Source organism: Gopherus flavomarginatus, chromosome 2, assembly GCF_025201925.1.
Source record: "Gopherus flavomarginatus isolate rGopFla2 chromosome 2, rGopFla2.mat.asm, whole genome shotgun sequence".
Lineage (NCBI taxonomy): Eukaryota > Metazoa > Chordata > Testudines > Testudinidae > Gopherus > Gopherus flavomarginatus.
Genome location: NC_066618.1, coordinates 224,927,378 through 224,948,050, shown reverse-complemented (window position 1 = coordinate 224,948,050; position 20,673 = coordinate 224,927,378). Strand labels below are relative to the sequence as shown.

Genomic DNA, 20,673 nt, shown 5'->3' with positions numbered 1-20,673 from the left:
GCTGGCTGCAGTGGGAGAGTCCTTTGCTTTCTGGGCGCCAGGAGCTGGGAAGGTGTTGACTCCATCAGTCTGGGTCCCCTACCGCTCCCCGGAGTCAGTGGCAGATCACATAGGGGGGTAGGAGGTTCCCTCGGGGGGAGGGATAGCTCAGTGATTTGAGCATTGGCCTGCTAAACCCAGGGTTGAGAATTCAATCCTTGAGGGGACCATTAGGGATCTGGGGCAAAAATCTGTCTGGGGATTGGTCCTGCTTTGAGCAGGGGGTTGGACTAGATGATCTCCTGAGGTCCCTTCCAACCCTGATAGTCTATGATAAGTGTTCCCTTCCAACTCTGGCATGGGCGAGTGGCCCAAACAGGGTCCTTTACCCAATGCCCCTTGGTCTGTCTTGCTCAGTGCTGGGTTGCGCTTCTTAAGACTTCTTCTTGGGCACTGGCAAAGAGAATCGGTGCCAGGTAGAGTCCAGTGCTGGGAGTGCGCCACGAACTGAGGACCAAGTGCTGGGCATTGCGGGCGTCCGGTCGGGACGGCTCCGAGGCTGGGCGGAGAGTGATATGAGCATGTGTCCTTGTCATAACATTTCTTCACAGATCTGAACCTTAGCGTCCAAAATATGGGTGTTAGCATGAAAACCTCCAAGCTTAGTTACCAGCTTGGACCTGGTAATTGCTGCCACCAGCTAGGAATTATACAGTGCCTAGCTCACTGTGGTCCCCCAAAACCTTCCCTGGGGGACCCCCAGACTCAGATGCCTTGAGTCTTACAACAAAGGGAAATAACCCCCTCCTCTTGTTTCCTTGTAACTTCCTCCCAGGCTCCCCTCCCTGGACGACCCTAGGAGATTCCCTGCTTCCAGTCCTGGAAACACAAGTACCGAGAGATCTAATCTCTCTTCCCCCTCACCCAGAGGGTATGCAAAGTCAGGCTTAGTAAATCTAACACAAAGAGATTTTCCCCCTGACTTCTTCCTCCCACCAATTCCCTGGTGAGCTGCAGACTCAATTCCCTGGAGTCCCCACTAAAGGAAAACTCCAACAGGTCTTAAAAAGAAAGCTTTATATAAAAAGAAAGAAAAAGGACATGAAATGGTCTCTGTATAGGGTGACAATATACAGGGTCAATTGCTTAAAAAAAAAAATGAACAAACAGCCTTATCCAAAAAGAATACACTCCAGCAACTACACACATGTACATACAAAAGAAAACAATATAAACCTATTGTCTTACTATCCTTGTACTTACAACTTGGAAACAGAAGATTAGAAAGCCAGGAGATAGAAAGATCACTCTCAGAGCCGAGAAAAGAACAGACCAAGAACAAAAGGACTCACACCCAAAACTTCCCTCCACCCAGATTTGAAAAAGTCTTGTTTCCTGATTGGTCCTCTGGTCAGGTGTTTCAGGTTACTGTTGTTACCCCTTTACAGGTAAAAGAACATTAACCCTTAGCTATCTGTTTATGACAGTCCTGGGACAAGAGTTCTTACAGATGCAACACTTTTCTTTGATGTGGGATTCCCCTAGGCACATCAGACAGCTGCCATGCAGGTCACTAACCTGCACAGGCTGATTACAGTCAGCCTAGGGCTTAAAACCCAATGACCAGGGCATGCCTTGTCTGGGGCAAAGTCCCCACCAGGACCCTAACTAACTAACTAACTAAAGTACTTAACAGCTACTTATTATCTTATCTACAATAAACAAAACTATTTACAGCTGGACCACTAAGTCAAAAAGGAATGAAACTGCTGACCACTTGCGAGGCAAGGAAAAGAGGCGCTCTGACTAACCACCATGGGTGGTAAGGAAGAACTGAGAAGGCATAGGGCCGGTAGCACCTGATATACTGACACGAGTGCGGCACTCCAAAGGTCACCACAGCCAACCTACGGATACTACTAAGGCAAAAGTCTCCAACTATGCACGATGGCGTACACACACACACACACACACACCCCTAGAATGGAATTGACATGAGCAACCATTCGAAGAATAAAGAGTTTAAAGCTATACATATTTTCCTCTTTAAATCTCCCTCCTCCCCCATTTTGAAAAATGTTCATTGAAACACTATGTTGACTTCAACCCAGGATCTTTTACTAAGACCCAAGGAGATAATTCAGTCAAGGTAAGTATTTCTTTTCAGTCTTAAGGGTTAATTTTCAGCTATACACCTTTGCTTAAAAGCATAAATTCTTGGGTATAGTCTCCTACGGTACTGCACACACAAAAGCCACCACCTTTCTTCTGACAGCATAACCACAGAGAGAGCAGAGTCTGTGAGATAAATAGTAATGCGTGGGCGGAGTTAACTATGATGACAAAAAGGAGTAATAAGATAGAGAAATCATTAGTTCTTAATTCTTTGGAGCTGCAAGCCCAAACTGATAGAGGAGATTAATTGAAACTTCCTATCTGGAGCAATAATGTAATGTGTTGATAATAATAGCAGCTTATATTTATGCAATGCCTTTCATCCCAAAGGACACCAAATTACTTTACAAAGTACAGATCAAATTGTGGTTGATTGTTTGGGTGCACAAAGGAAGGAGAAAGTGCAGGAAGTTTCCTTGCAATTCCTCTGTGCACATGCACTAGCACAGTCAAATGTGCTCCATATCATTAAAGGGTGTGTTGAGTAGGCAAAATGGGAAGTGACCTGGGCCTGCTCAATGCCTCACATCCCTTTCTGTATGCATTATTACTCTGAGGCTGACACCACAGAGAGTGCAACTGCACCCTTTTAAAGAACTGGTAACAGTTGCCTCTCCTGAGTACACTGACCCAGTCTAAACCAACCACCACTCCCAACCTCAACAAAAGCCACAACCTAGCCACTTTACATCGACACAATGAAATGCAACCGTCCTCTGGGGTGGAATGCAGTAGGAGTTTAACCGTGCACAGAAATCATTACATAATCATTTAGGACAAATAGTGAGAGAGAATGCTACATGCACTTGAATCTGCAGAAGAAATGATATACGACAAGTGGTAGTTTCTCAAATTAGAATTTAACCAGAGCCAAATACTCCATCTCTTCTAAACAGTGCTAAGAGATCTTTAACAAGTAGTTAGCACTTCATTTTTAATGACTCATCAGAAAGATGTTAATTCCAGCTGCACAGCTCCTCTCATGATGCCAGGGCATGGGTTCATTACTGTCTCTGAAGGAAAAGGATCAGCTTCTAAATTAACAGCATCACTTCCTGGAACACATTGGCTTTTCTTTGGAGGTCCCTCGTTGAAATATTGACCAGTTCTGACACTGCTAAGGTTGAAAGTTCTGTCAAGATCACAATACCAGAAGCTGTGTTTGCATTAGTTACTTTATTAGCTGCAGGTTGCCTCAAGTATACATGCGATCAAATTCAAAGCATTAGCACTAACATGTATTGTCACTGAAAGCCTATTGGACATTTTTTTTTAAAATTTCCATAGGGTGAAGGAATTGGAAGGGATTTGGTCTAAGTATGCAGATGTTCACAGACAACATGCCTTAAGAACATAAGAATGGCCATACTGGGTCAGAACAAAGGTCCATCTAGCCCAGTATCCCGTCTTCCAACAATAGCCAATGCCAGGTGCGTTAGAGGGAATGAACAGAACAGGTACTCATCAAGTAATCCGTCCCCTGTTGCCCATTCCCAGCTTCTGTGGAATCCTACTGTAACCTCTCACCTATTTACAAGCTATCCACATGAATACTAAAATGAAAAGAAAAAAAAATAGGATGCTCCCCAAAATGACTGAAGATCAAAGCACAATACTCAAGACACCAAAATGGTATACTCGTTTCGATTTCTGCACAACCTTAGATGTTTGTTCTAGAAGTATCTCCTGTCAAGCAATTTTACATAGTGTCATTTGTTTCAGGAAACTGTTCACCTTCAGGTGGACAATAACTGTGGTGACAGTAACTATTAGAGGAAACAGTAACCCCAATAATCAAGAGGAGGGACAAATGAGATCTTGCCCAGAATATTGTTCAAGAGTAATAGGAAAGAGTTCAACCTGAACGAGGAAATTTTGTGGCTTCTATTACAAGCAACTAACACCCATTGCCTCAAAAAAGAGTAACAGCAATGAAAAACAAATTATCTGCATTGTTACAGAGTAGCTCTGATTCCTTGTTCAGATGATACTGCCTTGGCTCAGAAAAAGCACGGCTGGCACTGACTTCTCAAATTAAAAAATGCACATGTCATCACGCACACAATCCTCCCTCCTTCCAATACACGATACTCATTTGCCAACATGATGTTGCACGCAGCACCACTTGTTTTAGAAAACATAAATGAAAGAAGAGGCTGAAACATGGTTTTGCTCCTAAAAAAATTATTGCTGCGGTTTTGTAAAACCTCAAGAGAACAGTTTAACTTGTAACAAAATAGATTTTTCCACTGACCTAGTGGGAGGGTTCCAGGTTAGTGAAGCTTTAGCCAGGTAAAAAGGAATGAGGAGCCAGTGGCAGGGAGAAAGAAATAGAAGCTATAGGCGTCCTCTAATCTTCAACTCTGAGCAGAAACAGCATCTTTTGAGGCAAACAGGTTTAGCAGGTTACAGTTCTGAAGATGTCTGCAAGCTGTTTCAGCCTGCCTGTCTCAGAACAGGTTAGTCTAAGCATGGGTCCTCCTAACAGAAATAGTAGAATATACTTGCTCAGTCCAAGTATACTCTTACACACAAAAAAGTGCCCCCCTTTCATTTCATTTTTATTTCCAAAGGCACTTGCCAGCTATAATATTAAAATTAAGTTTTGAATGCACAAACAGATCAAACTAACAAGCACAGTAAGACAAAGTGCTATCTATTGGAGAGAGGAGTCCAGGTTAAAAGAAGGAAACAACTGGCTAAGTGACAATTTACAAAGGTGAAGTTTTAGGGTTACTTCGAGGCCCTGCCCATATTATAAATATGACTGTCTGAAGGAGACTCACTTGCAATCTAGGTATTTGGAACAGCCATGTTGTAACTGAGCCTCTTTACACCATTGTCTTTGTAATGTAGGTAGGCCTTAAAATCAGAGATTTTGTGATTTTTCTACCTCAAACAGCACTACTGTCCGCTCCATCAGCTTGTAGCACAGGTGTACAGAACCTGTGTTTCCCATTAACCTGATAAATGTTTACGTCTCAATGCTGAATCTCCAGATATGGTTTTATTGCCTTGTCTAATCTCTGATTCATCATCACACAAGAATATCTTCAATTTCTTCCACTTATGTCAGGTTGAGAGACCATGAAGATTATGTATCAGAGGGGTAGCCGTGTTAGTCTGGATCTGTAAAAGCAGCGAAGAATCCTGTGGCACCTTATAGACCAACAGATGTTTTGGAGCATGAGCTTTCGTGAGTGAATACCCGCTTCGTCAGATGCATGAAGATTATGAACATCTATTTATTTTTCAAAAAATTATTAAAATGATTTGGATCAACTTGTGTACATAACTAGCCTATGTACAGGATTGGCTCTAGGCACCAGCAAACCAAGCACATGCTTGGGGCGAGGGACTTACTGGCCGCGGATTCCAGCAGCCCCTATTGGCCTGCAGCAGCGAACAGCAGCCAGTGGGAGCCACGATCGGCCGGACCCGTGGACAGGGCAGGTAAACAAACCGGCCCAGTCCACCAGAGGCTTTCCCTAAACAAGTGGCGGCCCCAGTTTGAGAAACACTGGCGTAGATGGTTAGCACCACTGAAAATTAGGCTGCTTTTGTACAGGAACTTACTTGGCTGTAGATGTCTATCTTTAGGCACCTAAATTTGAAAATTTTGGCCAACACCACTGAAGTCTCTTCATCCTTACTGTCACTTATATAAGGACTATTTCTGACATTAAAGTCGCTAGTAATTACAATCTTTCTATCAGTAACTGTATGAGAGCTATCACTACATCAACCGTTAAACCTGTTCGATATTGTTTTGCTTTAGATAGTTATGTATTCAGTTTCATTTATGAAAACAGAGTGGATATAGGCTATAAAACCCCAGTTTTTTGAGACTGAGTGAGTAAAATCAGTATAAAACAATTCTTGCAAAACTGCTTTCTAACACTTTGGTTGCCTTAATTGAACAGGGAAAAACTACATTAGAACTAGATTTTAAGACCACAATCTTGTCTAGAAAATAGGCCAGAATTGCCAACATTTTGATTTTGAAATGAGAGAATTTTATTCAGGAATAAATCCTATGTACTAGAAGTAAAATCTGTAGCATGTTTCAAGCTCTTATCTAAAGAAGGGATCAGAACAGCTTGGTATAAGCATAAATGCCACTTATGCCATAATGCTGAATTCTGAGCAGGTATTCTACTTCAGATTAGACATGACTCTGTGCCAGCAGCCGAAACTCCAACAAACTAGTCCATTTCCTCCTCCTCCAGCAACTTCAGGTAGTTCACATGTGCCAAAGCGCAATTATGACCAACCTGTACTTTGAACTAAACTGGATTATCTAATCATTTCAGTCCTTAGGCCCTGAGCTGGCCATGTAGACAGATTTGTTCACAATCGGTATGAAATTTTTGTCGGAGGCTTCAGAAACAATGTTCACTTATCAGCTCAAGATGAGAAGGAAGAGGTACTATTTCTGATGGTTTGCATTTTTCAAGGGTAAACTGGAGCAAAGCTTATTGATGGACTCAATCTTGCTTCCATTTACATCTCTGCTCTCAGTACCATTTTATGGGAATAAATCCAGGTGCACACACAAACACAGGGTTAATGTTCCACATTAACAGCTCCTGCAGTGCTGGGGAATTTAGGTTACAGCACTAAAGGAACATTATAGTGGACTCATTTTCTCCCACTCTCACTGCATTCCTCTCAAACCTCTTGCTTGACTGCCCTTCCCCTTTGCCCCACTTCTTGCTTCACAACTCATAAGGCTCTGTCCCCTATGCCTGGAACAGTCGCTCTCATCTCCTTTAAATCCCTTCCTCAAATTTTTACTTCTCCCTACCGTCTCATCTCCCCCATGCCTATCTTTTGTAAGATACCATGCCAGGTTTTATTTTTATTGGCATTGTCTATTTTAGACTATAAAGTCTTCATGGTAGCAAATGTGTCTTTTCTACACCTCTGAAGCATCATGTCATTTTTAGTGATAGTTAATCATGATGATCACAACAATACATGCATAGTGAGAACACTAGCAACAGAATGGGGAAAGTATTAATTTGTTTTCCCAATTAAATCAATCGGCATCTCCTAACTATACCCATGAAAGTGAGCAAAAGGAAATTTACATTAAATGCATTCTACTAAAATTCTTTGTTTTTGGGAGAAATGCACTAAGTTTATTGATATAATATCACAGCGTATGTGTTAATCTGTAGAGAGGTGGGAACAGGAGGGAAAGTCAGTCACTAGAAACTGGGCCAGGTGTGCTGTCCCTGGGAAGTTTTGGGGGAAATGCATTACATTAAGCAGAATCGCGTGCATTATATGGACAAAAAATATGCTGTCAACATTGCTCATCTGCTTGTAAAACACACCCTGTTAGCAGAATGGCCAAGCAGAACTACTCAGTCTCCAAGCATCTAAGGACAGTGGCAACGTGGAAGGCAGGAGACTGAGTTCAATAAAAATCCAGTATATGTGCTATTGTAAAAAAAATTAAACAAGTTTATCAATTTCAAATTTTATAATTCAGATTTTAATAACTATATAAGCCACTAATGAGAAGATACTGAAATACCATGCCTGCTAGCTTCCCTGGAATGTGCTGACATAACATTTCTGTAAATATGTGAGGAATTTCAGGTTGCCAGATGTAACGTTTTCTTTGATAATCTTTTCAACAAGTTGAGGATAATGTTTAACAAGGGCTGCATTAACCCACCCAAAACCACAGAAGAATAAGAAATAAGATATGGGGATAAGCAATCATCTCAATTCACTCTCTTCTTCAGGTATTTCTAATGCAGGGGTCGGCAACCTTTCAGAAGTGGTGTGCCGAGTCTTCACTTATTCACTCTAATTTCTAACTATAGCTATATTGATAAAACTAAACTATTGTTGTATGTAAAGTAAATAAGGTTTTTAAAATGTTTAAGAAGCTTCATCTAAAATTAAATTCAAATGCAGAGCCCCCCAGACCTATAGCCAGGACCCGAGTAGTGAGTGTGCCACTGAAAATCAGCTAGCGTGCCAAAGGCGGCACGCGTGCCATTGGTTACCTACCCCTGTTCTAATGTGTCCATCACTAAAGCCTCTAGAGGGCCCCAAACGTAATGTGTGTACCAGTGGTACTTTGTGAGATTGTTGGAAGCAATGTAGCAAAAACTCTTTAATAAATCTTTCTTTTTCACATGAAAAGTTGCCACATGAATTACAGCGCACCAGAAAATGCCCAAGAAGCAAAATGTACACGCCTGACTGCTTTCAGCCATAATTGTGAAAGACTCACTGATCATGCCAGCATAGTCACTTTATTTAGTGGTGTCTTGTGTGCAGATGGGTGTTATACTCTCATCTGGTGCACATCTGGATGGCTTTCTGCTACGCCTAGCCTTCAGCTTGCGCTGAGCCACACAGCTGAAGCAACTGAGGACAACTACAAAGTTCTATATCTCAAAACCAGAGGGCCTTTCGTTCGAAAAGATGCAGGCATACAGGGCTGGTTCGGATCAACTGCAAAAGGTGCAGTTGCAGGGAACCCAGAGATCAAAGCCCCTCCACCCCCACCTGCACCGCTGTAGCAGAGCAGGAGCTTTCTCTGTATTCTTTGCCCTGCAGAGGCTGTAGCCTGGTCCCTGCAGGCCTGGGAGGCAGAGGATGCATGGGGAACTCCCTCCTGTCTCCACAGGGAAGTTGGGCAGGGGAGTGGGACAGGAAGCCAGTCAGGTCCAGTGGATAAAAGTCTGACTACAGGTCTGAACAGAATCACCCGTAGGGTTACCATCTTTCTAACTGCTGGTAACCGTACCCGAGACCCCACCCTGCCTCTTCCCCCAAGGCCGCACCCCCTCTTTCCCTGAGACCACAACCCCATTGCTCTTTCCTCTCTCTCTCCTTCCCCCTCCCCTCCGTTGCTCACTGGATCATCTCAAGAAGCCTACCTGCAGGTAGGAAGCAGTCCTAGCTGGGTAAGGTCGGGCATGGATTAGTGACCCAGCACTTCCTCCTGTTCCGCAGTAACTGGACTTTTGGTTTGGGTGCCATTCAGGGTTGCCAGGTCCCCTTTTCAACCAGATTTTCCAATTGAAAACCAGGCACCTGGCAACCCTGAACAGCACCCAGACACAGAAGCCAAAAAACAGATTGTCTAGGTAAAACCCAACTGAGTGGCAACCTTAATCACGTGGCTCTTCAGCAACAGAGTAGCTGGCTGTAATTTGAGCCTCCTCCCTGCTAAGAGGAGCTCCTGTGTAGCTTGCCCAGCATTGCAGGTACCCAGTGGCCCTGCTTGGGAGACAGCGTAGCCGCTGAGGAGCAAGAGGCCTCCTGGAGTGGAAGCTAACTGATGCCCAGATAAAGGCCCCCACTCCCATCCAAGACTCTGACACCCCCGCCTCCCTCCACACACACACACACTTCTCGTTAATGGCACTTTTCATTTTTAAGCAAGAGTTACTCAAAATGTTTTGTATTTTTTCTGTTGACACTTTTTAAAAAGGGAAGTAAAGTGAACTTTGGCTCATATGCAGCAATAATCCATGTAATTAACAGGAATTTCAAACTCAAATTATACAAGTTAAAAAGCAAAGCCTCTGAATGTAAGTCAGGTCTATGCCAAAATAAATCGGGGCTTCATTTATGACATTTGTTTCTTGTAATTTGAGTAAAACAAAAGACTAATAATAATAATGGCCGCTTTATTGCATTTCTTTTTGCTGCAGTCTGAAAACCTGAGATGGTTAAAATGGATGTTATAAATCAAACATTTTAGGTGGCGAGGGAGGAAGCATTTATAATACTAGAGAGTTTGGAAATATTAAGCAAAGCCTAATAAGGCCTAAAATAAATGTGCACAAAAAAAGATGAATTTGCATGTGGTTCTTCAAGTATCAATCTAAGAAGATGGTAAGAACCAGTGAAATTTGGGAACTGCTGATCTATAAGTCAATATTTATGAATATAACTCCCCCTCCCCCCATAAGGAGATGATTGTCAGCACATGAGAGAATGATGCCCTCAAGAGTGAAAAAGAACCTGAATAATTCAGAATGGCTACAAGTTTAGTAAGGGAACTGATAAGACTTGTGAAAACTGTATATGCTTACTTAAAATTTAAGAGCTATAGAGGACTTCAGAAGTGCCAGCCACTGCAAAAGATCTCTTATGTTTTCACTGATTTCAAGGACAATTGTGATCATCTAGTCTGACATCTTGTCTATCACAGGCCATAGAACTTCCCCAAAATAATTCCTAGAGCATAAATTTTAGAAAAAATATTTTATCTTGATCTTAAAATTGTTACTGATAGAGAATCTGCCACAAGCAGTGGTTAATAACACTCACTGTTAAAAATTTACACCATATTTCCAATCTGATTTTGTCTATATTGAACTTCCAGCCATTAGATTGTGTTATACACCTTTCTCTGTTAGATTGACGTGTCCATTAATTTACTCTATCACTATAGGGCATGTTTTCTAATTCTGTAGTTATTCTCATGGCTCTTCTCTGAACTGTGGACACCTTCTTGAATTGTGGACACCAGAACTGGACACAGTATTCCAGGAGCAGTGCCAAAAACAGAATTAACATAACTTCTCTACACCTACTTGAGATTCCCCTTTTTCGGTAGTCAAGAATCACATTAGCCCTTTTGGTGACAGCATCACATTGGGAGCGCATGCTCAGGCTATTATCCACTACAATCCCAGAAATATTTCACCATCATTGCTTCCCACGATGGAGTCCCCGCATCCTGTAAGTATGGCTTACATTCTTTGTTCCTAGATGTAAACGTTTAGCCATATTAAAACGCATAATTGCTTGTGCCCAGCTTACCAAGCAATCCAGATCACTCTATATTAATGATCTGTTCTTGTCATTATTTACTATTCCCCGAATTTGCGTGTCACCTGCAAATGTTATCAGTGATGATTTTTTGCTTTATTCCAGGCCATTGATAAAAATGTTATAGCATAGGGCCAAGAACCAATCTCTGGGGGGCTCCAATAGAAACACTCTGGTTCAATGATGATTCCACATTTACAATTACATTTTGAGACCCATGAGTTAAGTCAGTTTTTAATCCATTTAATGTGTGCCATGTTAATTTTATATCTTTCTAGTTTTTTAATCAACATGTTATGAGGTACCAAGTCAAATGTCTTACAGAAATCTAAGTATATTATAGCAATACTATTACCTCTATCAACATTGTAATCTCATTAAAATAAAGATATCAAGTTAGGTTGACAGGATTTATTTTCTATAGACCCATGTTGATTAACATTCATTACATTACCCTCCTTTAATTCTTTATTAACTGAGTGCAGCATCAGCCACTCAGTTAATAAAGAATTAAAGGAGGGTAATATAATGAATGTTAATCAACATGGTTCTATGGAAAATAAATAACAGCATCAGCCACTCAGTTATGTTACCCAGGATCGATGGCAGACTGAACAAATTATAGCTACCCTGGTCATCCCATTTACACTTTTTATATATTGGCACAAAATTAATTTCCTTCAGTTTTCTGGTGTTCCGAGACTTATTGAATATCAACATTAATGGTCCAGCCTGGTCCTCAGCCAGCTTTTCTAAAACTCTTGGATGCAAATTATCCAGACTTGCTGATTTAAAAATGTCTAACGTTAGTAGCAACTGTTTAACATACTTCTGAGATACGAGGGGAATGGAAAAAGTATCATCATCATCATCACCACATGATATTACTACGTCATCTGTTTTTCCCCAAATACAGTTTTATGTATTAGGTTATTTTGGTTATGCGTATTTCAAATCAGTATGTTTTAAAATGAAAGGCACAAAACTTATTTGTAAGTTAAATCTCAAGAAAGAGCACTTTACTGTCACCACGCACACATGGCAACAATCATTATTTCATTATGTCATTAGTTTTAAGGTTTTTAACTTTTTTGTGAGCAAGCTGTGATGATTTGGGGGACCTATGTATAACTTACAAATTCTGGTTAAATTGTTAGTTTGAAAATTGCTGACAAGCCTTTAAGCATGCACCTCCTAGAGTAGGCAAAATATCCAAAAGGCAAGCACTATCAGCACCTGAATAGGCCCTACCTGGGGCGAACAACAGTTCTCTATGGCTTCGCTCAACAGAAGGCTGGAGGGTTAGAGCGTCGAAATTTCCCAAGCAGGACAAAGAGACAGAGGTGACAAAAGCAAGAGGTCATAAATGGTGGGGTGGGACTTGGAGACACATGCAGGAAGTTTGTGCAAAAAGGAAGTGAACGGACCAACAATGGTCATAGTAGGTTAGCTGGCAGAGAAGGCTCTATATTTTGGAACCTAACTCATGCGCTGAAATAGAAGGATCCTGGACAGCCCCAGATGACTCTGATCTAGTTCTGGAGTGCTGAGGAAATTGAGGGCAGGAACATGAGAGTATAGTTTATTTTTGTGTATATCTGTGTATTTCTCATGTTATTAAAGAAAAAACAATACTGCATTAGAATTCTGTGCAAAATGTGTGTGCGCTGTATGCTACACCTATCACACGTCCCTTGAAGAGGTAAATTAGAAGGCTCAGGTGGAGTTCTGAGAAATGATGTATTTAAGCTACAGGGAGAACCTCAGGGGGCAGCACTGGTTCCAGGGACTGGGCAGTGGGCTGCATGGTTTACACTCTGAAAAGTGCACACCCAAAGGCCCTAAGAGAGGGATTATAGTTCTGTTCAGACTCCAGAGTATATTGAGACACAGAAGTCAGCAGCTGGGTCCCCTCAAAGCAGTCTGGTGAGTGGCCAAGAGAGGACACTCAACTGGAGTTCTGACATAAGCACATTATTGTGGGAGGACATCACACCAAAATAAATAAATAAATATATCCAAATATCAACTCACTGCTGGAGTTTGGTAAGAATTCACTTCCTGAAAAGTAGTCTGAAGCACTCAACATCTAATAACACTCCTTCAGAACTGGCTGATGAGATACCTTACAGAAGTTACAAAGGTGAGAGTCTTGCTACACAGTATACATTAGGGAGCTTTATTATGGTATTGTTACTAATTGGAATAATCAGCTAATATTAAAAATGATAACTAAGAATCACTATAGTTTAAAAAAAAAAAAAAGGAAAAAAAAAACTGCAGATGTGCCTGCACATTAAGCAGCCTCAGATGAGTTGTTGCCAAGATCTTTTGGCCTCCTGCCCCCATTACCTCAAAAAAGCAGAGAGATTGGCACATCACTACTCTACCAATTCACTAGCAACCAATTTCTCCATTTATTACGGGGGGGTGGGGCAAATCTTTAATCCAGACCTCTCATTTTCTTTTCCATTAAGTATAGGGCATGTCAATTTGCATTTATACTTTGAAACCTCAAGCCTAGGAGCACAAACCCTGAAAAGTTGTGACATTTAAAATGAGTTTGAAACTAATAATAAGTAAATATAATAGCAAAAGAGAACACATGCATATGCTTCTAAACCAAAAACTGTTTTGGTGAATTTTCGTGGAAAACATTATATATGTGAAGTATCTGGACCTTCTATAGTGTCTTAATTTTCTCTCTTAACCTAAAACCACTTACGTTTTAAGGAGGAGGGGAGCATGGGTGTGGGTGTGCAAAAGAATCAAATACCTTTCCTGTCAAAAAGGAGGACTTCAAACCACGTGGAAACAACTTTTAAGTGAATGCTTTGAGCAAGGTGCCAGTTTGGGTCACTGTCTACCATTCCGGGTCACCAACTCCTACCCTTTTACTTTTCTTTTAATAAAATATTTCCCCCTCACACACTGTTTTTGCAACAGAAGGTTCTCTCTCTTTTCTCTACGGCAGAGGTGGGCAAACTATGGCCCGCGAGACCCTCCTAGTCGCCACCTAAGATCCTGGCCCTGGAAGTTAGCCCCCAGCCCCTCCCCTGCTGTCCCCCTCCGCCCGCAGCCTCAGTTAGCCCCACTGCTGGTGCAACGCTCTGGGTGGTGGGGCTGTGAGCTCCTGGGGCAGCCCAGCTGCAGAGCCCAGCCTGCCCTGGTGCTCTGTGCTGCGCGGTGGCAGCGGTGCCAGCTACCAGTGCTCCAGGCAGTGTAGTACGAGGGCAGGGAGGGAGGCAGCTTGATAGAGAGCAGAGGAGTTCAGAGAGCAGTCAAGGGATGGGGTGTGGATAGAGGGTGGGGTTGAGACAGTGGGGTACAAAGAAGTTGAATGGGGGCAGGGGTCCCGGGGGGGGCAGTCAGGAATGAGAGGGGAGTTGGATGGGGTAGTAAGGGGACAGGGAGAAGGGGTGGTTGGATGGGACGGGGTCCCGGGGGGCCACCAAGAATGGGAGGAGGGGTTGGATGGGGCAGCAGAGAGCATTCAGAGGCAGGGGTTCCGGGGGCGGTCAGGGGACAGGGAGCGGGGGTGGATGGCGCGCCATGATCCCCTCCCCTAACCAGCTCTCCATACAGTTTCTAAAACCCGATTCAGCCCTCAGGCCAAAAAGTTTGCCCACCCCTGCTCTATGGGATACATGATTAAAGCTACAACTATCCTCAAAAGAAAACGAGAGGTTACTTACCAGTAAGTATAGTTCTTTGAGCATCAGCTCTGTGTATTCACACTTGTGGAATAAGGTGGGACTGGAGTGGGAGAGGAAGAATGGACAAATAGTGAGAGTGCAAGCCAAGGGCTTGGCAGACCTGCGTTCAGATCCCTTCTCTGCCAGAGACTTCCTGTGTGACCTCAGGCAAGTCACTTAGTCTCCCTGTCCCTCAGTTCCCTGTCTGTTAAACTGGGATAATACTACTTCCTTCCCTCAATAGGGGTGTTGCAAGGATAAATACTTTAAAGACTGTCAGGCATTCAGATATTACTGTGATGGAGTCTATACATATAGAGACTGATGGAGGCAGAGACAGGAAACTTTTCATTTCTGTTCATACCACTTCAGGGCAGAACCTTTCCTGGACTGAATAGGATGGCATGGACAGTCTGAGCTGAAGTGGTCCACGTAAGTCAGCAGGCTACCCTCTATTCTGTGATATGGAGTGTCTGGGTTTGGATACAGAATGCTCCACTGCTGTTGAGACAGGATGTCGGAACACAGAGGCAGTAGATATGGGGTTCTCCTGCCAGCTGCAGAAGATATTGACACCCATGCCAACAAGGCCAATTTGAGGCCATTAATACAATATTTGCTCTGGCCAACTTGATCTTCATTATGACCCCGGGTGTCTAGGAAATGGGAGGGAAGGCATGTAGAATGTTGTCTCTAAGCCAGCAGAAATGCATCCCAGGAGCTTAGTTTTGTTTCTGTGTGCTTTTGTGAAATACATATGGCATTTGAAGTCTTCTTTGGGCGGGAAGAGATCTATTACTGGGTGGCCCCCATATATAAAATAGTGCTCTGGCCACTGCTGGTTCCAAGGACCTCCCATGTTAAAACCTGAGGCCACCTGCTGTGTGAGTCTGCCTCCACACTTCTCTCCTACTGTGTGAAGATCAGTGGGATGGATTTGGTTTTTGATGCACAATAGCCATAGTTTTCTTGTGTTCACATATAAGAGGTAACAACACATTCCTCCCGGTGGTTTTGGTATGTGGCTCTGGGTGTTGTCTGTAACAATCTGTACTACACAATGCTGAAGGGCTGGACAAAAGACCTTGAGGGCCTGCCAGAATACCCTGAGCTCCAGTATGTTGATATGGAGTCTGAATTCTCAGATGTTCCAAAGGCCACATACTTGGAGGTCTTGGCAATGCATATTTCAGTCCAGATTGAAAGCATTGGTAGCAACCGTGATGCTTTGAAGAAGGGAGCAAAGGTTATCTCCCAGGGACAGTTAGTGTTCTCCTACCAGTGAAGCTGTTGGAACACTTGAGAAGTCTCCTCTGACTGTTGTGTACATGCAGTGTGCAGTGACCTGTCACCGAGAGCTGCAAGGGTTCCATGTTAAGGCAAGCAAATGATATGAACTAAGGGTATGTCTACATCTACAATTTTGCAGCGCTGGTTGTTACAGCTGTATTAGTACAGCTGTATAGGGCCAGCGCTGCAGAGTGGCCACACTTACAGCAACCAGCGCTGCAAGTGGTGTTAGATGTGGCCACACTCCAGCGCTGTTGGGCGGCTTCAAGGGGGGTTCGGGGAACGCGAGAGCAAACCGCAGGGAAGGAGATCTGCTTGCACGGGGGTTCGGGGAACGCGAGAGCAAACCGGGGAAGGAGACCTGCTTGCACGGGGGTTCGGGGAACGCGAGAGCAAACCGGGGAAGGAGACCTGCTTGATTACTAGAGAGGCTTCCTCAGGTATGCTGGGATACCTGCTTATTCCACGGAGGTCAAGAAAAGCGCTGGTATGTATCTACACTTGATTACCAGTGCTGGATCACCAGCGCTGGATCCTCTACACCCGAGACAAAACGGGAGTACGGCCAGCGCTGCAAACAGGGAGTTGCAGCGCTGGTGATGCCCTGCAGATGTGTACACCTCCTAAGTTGCAGCGCTGTAACCCCCTCACCAGCGCTGCAACTTTGTGATGTAGACAAGTCCACAGTCTGATAAGGCCATCAGGACAAGCAGCATGAGGAAAACTGCATGGTCTGTACAAGTTGTTCTCTTAGACTTGTCAGAGAATCCCATATCCTGAAAAAATCTCTCTTCTGGAAGAAAGGCCTAGGACTGAGTAGAGTCTGGGACTGCCCCAATGAAGATTTAAGGGTGGATTTCTCCCAGTTGATAAATAGTTCCAATCACTGGAAGAGGCTCCATATGTACCAGATAACTGTGTAGAGCTCCTGTTGATAGTTGGCTGTTAAGAGCTAGTTGTCCACATACGGATAAACAAATATTTCTTGGTGCCTGAGGTGAGCAGCAACCACCACAAAGCACTTTGTAAAGACCAGTTGACCTGTGGACAGGAAACGGACTCTAAACTGTTAGTATCTTGTACTCACACACAATTTCTGGAACTTAATGCAAGTATTTCTCCTGTGTCTGCATCTGTAAAATATCAAACGAGATCAGATCTCTCTGGTACAGTAATCTCTGTTTCAACTGCAGAGTATAGACCATTCTCCCTCATACCTCTTGAAATTGTCTCTGATTTCTCAGGAGGGGAGACAGATGAAGTACTAATTTTATCTTCTGATGAACTGTCAAGGAATATGTTCCCCCAACAGGGACTTGTATGGATCCTCTGAAGGAGCCCCATCCCATCCCTCAGACAGGCTGATCTACCTGCGAGATCCAGTGCTGGTATCAATGCATGCAGTGAGTACAGGATATGGGACTGGTAACGGTGCAGGCATTGGCTGGGGTAGAGAGTATCAGCACAGAGTCCGTGCCAGAACAGGTGTTGCAACTTCCAAAAGTGCCTTCATAGAGTCCTATATGTAGGCCCACACAAGCAACTGAAGTGGGCCCTCTGTATACCATCCTTCCATGATGTCTGGACCTGTGGTGAAGGAAAGGTCCAGCATCCCAAGGTCGATTTGAGGAACCCTCCAAGCACATTTCAAAGGAGTGGAAGGCTCTCAGACAGCTCTCAATCAAACCTGGAAAAGTCAGTACAGGCACAGAGTCAGGTAGCAGAAAAGCATGCAGCAGAGTGGCTAGTGGTCTCAACAGCAAACCCTCACACACAGACAGAGACTAAAGATGTTGTTGGAATCTGATCCATGGAGGAGTACAACTTTATCAGTACTGAGACATCCTGCATGGAGTGTGGAGAAGAGGTGACAATGGTGCCATTTGAGAGGCTTCAAAAACACTCTTGATTCAAGGAATAAGCAAGGGGGGATGGAGGGCACATCCTCTTCATCTTCTGTTTATGTACCTCTTCTGGTGAGATATGCTACCTCCTCCTTCTTTCACCTTTCACCCAAATGAGCACCAGAGTGCAGTTGAGGTGAGATGCCAAGAGAAAGTAACTGTGCTGGAGGACATATCCAGTGCCAGGTGAGTAGTCAGTGTTGAGGTGAGCACCTCATGCGATGGCACCAAGGTCAAAGCTTTATGAGACAGATGGCTTAATTTTCTGATCCAATTTAGAATTGAATATCAGTACAGGCTGTGGGCATTGAAAAGTCAGATGAGCCTGGAGCCTCAAGTGTCTCCCATTTTGTGTGGGGAGAGAAGACACAGAAAACCACACACTGGGTTACTGAGTAGGTCTCACCCACACACAGAAGGCATCAGACATGGATGTCTGTCTCTGATATACTCAGGCAAAAGGTGCACTTCTTAAAAGTCTTTACAGGTCGCAGGGCCCAACACAGTCTTTTCCTTGGCCCCTTACTAGATTATTTACACTAAACCAACTAAAACTATTCTGTACTACTCAATACTATTTATACTATATACTATAAGAGCAAGGAAGGAAGGATAAGAGAAGGTTTAGTCTGGGGGACACAAGTTCTGTTTGCTCTCTGCAGTGACCAACAAGGAACTGAGGTGGCTGGGAGTTGCATGCTCTTATAAAGAGACAGAGTGAGGAATTCATCTTGCCCAAGACAACTTGTGATTCCACTCCCCAAACCTCTACTGCTTTTCACTCTAGCTCCACAGCTACAGGGGTGCCAAATTCCACCAGTGGGATTACAAAGACTCTTAAAGAAGAATAAGGTTTTCAACCAATCACTAAATATCTCTCCAAATGTCACAATACATAAAACTTATACTGTATTTCAGAGAGAGAGGATAGTTCAGCTAAAGAACAAAGGTACAAAAATATACAGGAACCGCTGTGACCTTTACTCTATTTCTGGGGTGGTTTTAAAGTTATTAGACATTAAGTCTCACAATATAACATTTATGATGGCAGTCAAGCTGTTACAACTCATACAACAATGAAGCACTTCTAAGCAATTGGGAATGTTATATTTCCTTTGTGCTCGTATGTGTCAGCTAAGCATCAAGAGCAATACTAAAGTTACATGGTTAAGCAGTCAGAGGTCAAAAAATACCAAAAAGTTAAGACTGATTATACAACCTTAACTCTGGCCCTGTGTATGCATGCATTACAAAAAACTGTTTTTACATGATCACATACTCACTCTCAGATATGGTATTGTACAGTTTTTTTCCTACAACCTGCCCAGCACTGTTGATTGTGAAGTCGCCCTAGCATCTTCAGGATGGCTACAAGAAGTGAGGGGGCAGGGGACACACATGAAGATGGAGTAGGAAAGTTAGTAGCCAGAGTGACACCACAGAGCGGGAAGAGGCAGGAGTAGGAAACAGCAGGGAGGGAAGAGAACAATGGGAGGGAGAGCAGAAGGCATTACAAAAGGGGACCAAAAATAAAACAAAATATTTCCCAGGAATGGATGCATGGACCAAATAAAATAATTCAGAAGAAGAGAAAAGTGGGAAGAGAAAATGAAAACATAGAAGAAACCTGCTTTAATTTGGTGAGGCTTCTATTATAGCTTCTTTTGGCTACCCAGCTACAGGAAACTCAAACATAATTCTTCCCCTAAAGTGTTTGGAACTGCCCCTGTCCTTCCATCCCAGAAACAGAGGAAAGGTCACAGCACTTCCTAGCTATTTTTATATCTTTGTAGCTTTGTTCTTTGGCTGAACTATCCTCTCTGAAATATAGTATTAGTTTTATGCAATGTGACATGGGGGAGGATGTTTAGTGGTTGGTTGAAAACATTATTCTTCTTTGAAGGTCTCTGTAATCCCACTGGTGGAATTTGGCACCCCTGATATTGTGCTGTGGAACTACACTGAAAAGCAGCGGAGATGGAAGGAGTGGAATATCAAGTTGTCTTGAACAAGATTAACTCATAACTTCTTAAAAAAAAAAAAAAGGTGAAAGTCTAGAGAAAGGTCTCCCTCCCCTTGTCCCTTTCAAACAAATATAAAATTTAACTCCCAATGTAGCTAAATTGTTAAATAATTCATCCTTATCCTTGTCTACACTCACAAGTTGTGCTAGTTTAACGGATATTGGTTTAGTTAAATCATTACAAGTTTTTCAGCTGAGTGCACTCACACTGTTGTGCCTCCACTGGCACAAGCAACATGACTTATAGCTACACAGTGCCATGCTGCAACAATGTAAACATTGTACAGTCTGGGTAGGTAACCCAAAGAACTTTATACTGTCTACAAACTCACTGCATTCTGGCCAATTTCCATGACATATTGGGGGATACTTGCTGGCATCCAATGAAACTAGAAGCAGGGGCCAATTTCTCAAGATCTTCTCGGGTGTATCCCACAACAAACTTCTTGTCTTAAACATTTCTTAGTTGCTCCCACCAACATGGTGGAGGTCCACTGAAATGCAGTGTTCCTGTCCATTATTATGGCAAGCAAGAAGATTGTTATATTGGACTGCAGCACTGTACCTGAGATGTCTGCTAGACAAATCCACCAGCAAAGGGACTTCCAGGGGAGAACACACACTTACATGCCACTCAGGCATTCCTGTTTCATCTATCTCAATGCAGTTGAAGTCAGCGAAGCAAGGCTTTAAGGCCTAACCAATAAGCACCAAACAGAGAGACCAGGTAGTTATGGAGATCTGGGATAACCGGCAGTAACTCCAAGATACTAGGATACAAAAGGACACATTC

The 20,673-nt window shown here is 43.2% G+C and overlaps 1 protein-coding gene across 3 annotated transcripts in view; it reads right to left on the bottom strand.

Annotated features, from left to right (window-relative positions):
- SPIDR (scaffold protein involved in DNA repair) overlaps positions 1 to 20,673 on the bottom strand; it is a 322,336-nt gene that overhangs the window by 217,430 nt on the left and 84,233 nt on the right. The gene's annotated exons all lie outside the window — the stretch shown is intronic.